The sequence below is a fragment of the Mastomys coucha genome, unplaced genomic scaffold (genome assembly GCF_008632895.1).
Source record: "Mastomys coucha isolate ucsf_1 unplaced genomic scaffold, UCSF_Mcou_1 pScaffold7, whole genome shotgun sequence".
In the NCBI taxonomy this organism is placed as follows: Eukaryota; Metazoa; Chordata; class Mammalia; order Rodentia; family Muridae; genus Mastomys; species Mastomys coucha.
The window spans coordinates 5,707,171-5,709,744 of NW_022196913.1; the positions used below are offsets into that span (position 1 = coordinate 5,707,171).

The 2,574-nt window shown below is 34.1% G+C and overlaps 1 long non-coding RNA gene across 1 annotated transcript; it reads right to left on the reverse strand.

Moving 5' to 3' along the window:
• Nucleotides 1-1,760: 1,760 nt before the first annotated feature.
• Nucleotides 1,761-2,351, reverse strand: LOC116082501. The gene is made up of 2 exons (XR_004115340.1): nt 2,300-2,351; nt 1,761-2,023 (listed from the first exon to the last, which is right to left on the reverse strand). It is a non-coding gene; the product is annotated as an uncharacterized LOC116082501 (long non-coding RNA).
• Between the last annotated feature and the right edge of the window lie 223 nt (nt 2,352-2,574).

The window sequence follows — 2,574 nt, forward strand, 5'->3', positions numbered from 1 at the left end:
AGAGGCTCACAGCCATCCATCGAACTGAGTACAGGGTCCCCAGTGAAGGAGTTGGAGAAAGGACCAGTCGAGCTGAGGGGTTTGCAGCCCCTCAGGACGAACAACTATAAACTAACTAGTACCCTCAGAGCTCCCAGGCTCTCAACCACCAACCAAGGACTGCACATGGAGGGGTCTGATTGTTCTGGCAGCATGTGTATAGTAGAGGATTGCAATTTGATCAATAGGAGGAGATGAGCTCGGCCTTGTGAAAGTTCTGTGCCCCAGTGTAGGGGAATGCCAGGGCCAATAAGTAGGAGAGGGAGGGGTGGCAAGCAGGGGGAGGGGGGAGGCAACAGGGGTTTGTTTTTGTTGTTTTTGTTTGTTTCTGTTTTTTGGAGGGGAAACTGGGAATGGAGAGATTTACATGTAAATAAAGAAAATATCCAATAATAAAGAAAAATAAAGTATAACACTTGTTAATAAATTGAATACATTTATGCTTGTTAAAAAAAAAAAGCATTTGGTAAGTTTTCTGGCCCACTTTCTCATCAATAAAAGTTCATTTCCCTTTTTTTCTGATAATCACCCAAGAAGGACACATTTAATCCAATGTCCTAAATTGCATTAAAACAAAGGCATAAGAAAAAAATACCCACGTGAGGTATCATTCCTCACGATGAAATTATAACTTTTCAAACATTTGGTGATGTTTCAATTCAATAGAACAAATTAAAATTCTATAATAAATAATATTATTAGGATTTTAATGTTCAGTTCTCTTAAATAATTGAAGGACAAAGTTTATTTTGCAATGGAGTCCACTGTCATACAACTGACTAAAGACATTTTCATACATAAATCATTTCTAATTGAACCCAGGATCACAATATTTTTAAATGGTCCAAAGTAAATTGCTCAAGCATTCAATAACATAAATGATATCAAATTTCACAAAATTTTAATATGAATTATCCTGGTTTCTCAATCACTTTCCTAGTTTATATTTTCCACTCTAAGTGTTCCCGTTTATTTCGTGCCACATTAAAACAATTAACATTTAATATTTGTGTAATGTCAAGTCTAGACATTGAAATAATTTTAAAAATTCTAATTGTTTTAAGAATCAATAACCAAATTATTCAGACCAATTACCAACTTTCTGTTCTTTAAATGATAACAAGCGTCAGCATATCTAGCGTATCAGTGCTTGTTTCTTACAACATCATAATTTACTTGTGTATTATTTAAATAGGTTATGGGATTTAAAATGCATTCTATGGAAAGACATTAATCTTGCTTCTGATGACACAAGATAAGTATGTTTATCAACAGATTCAGTTTTGTATCTCTGTACAAACATATTTCGACCTTGGAACATGGCTATCATTTCTTCTGTGACCCTTCTGAGGGGAACCTGGCTGTCATTACTTCTGTGACCCTTCTAAGTGGAACCTGGCTATCATTACTTCTGTAACTCCTCTGAGTTACCTGCACATGCCTGAGCTATCTCTAAAATCATCTTTAAGTGATTGGCTTTCCTTGTTCATATATTATAATCTTTTTTCTCTTAGAAACTAAGTCTGTCTTACTAGTTTGACATAGTTTGACATGATAGAAATACTATGCAAATATTTTGAATGAATATTTTTCTGTTCTGTAATATACTTTTAGAACTATTTAAATGAATGAAGCAGTATTTATAGAATGATATGTAATGAGAAGATTTTAATTGTCAGTTGGAAGTCAGGAACTGAATAGACTTAGAACAATGAGAAAGGTTTGCCAATGGAAAAATACTTTATTCCTTACATTTTAAGTTTCTGGTCACACATGTCCATTATGAATTAATATGGTTGGCAATCTAGTGTCTATTAGTCAAGGAATTTTCAAGTTTGTATAAGCTTAACATGTAGTTAGTCTCCTATGTAACCATGAGAGAGTGTGTGCAGATCCACTTTAAACACCAGCAGAAAATGCTCATTTTCCATTAACGTTGTCTGGGCATCTTCTTTAGTTGTTATACATGCAGCATAATCTTGTTCTGATGGATAAAGATAAAATTGTCACTTATTGAATTCACAGATACCTCTCTCTTTGAGTTACTGTGTCAACTATATATTTGTATTATCAGATCCTAATTTTTGCATTAATCTTAACTTTTTCCTCTTTCTATAATTTTAAAATTTAGGTTTCCTTGTTCCATATGTTTTTTTTAAATAATAACTGTTATATTCAGGCCATCTTTTCACATTGACCAATTTACAAAGCATTCCATTTTAGGAAGCAATGAGATGATGCAGAAATACTGGTGGCTTACCTCCAAGACTTGGTGTTTGGAAAATACACTACCGGTTTGGTCTGAGATAGCAATGGAAACCTGAAAAATGATGCACATTCAGAAAAAAATCAGTTTCCTTACATTGTGAAAGGAGCAAAGAAACAGCCTCTCATTCTTGTTTTACAAGAAGGAAAAGGACTGGCAACTATCTCACTAGGTTTACAAACAAACTTGCCCCATAAGAATGACTACCTGAAATCAAACTCCAGAACTCACTGTGGAAAGAAAGAACTCCTAAATGTTGTCCTCTAAGT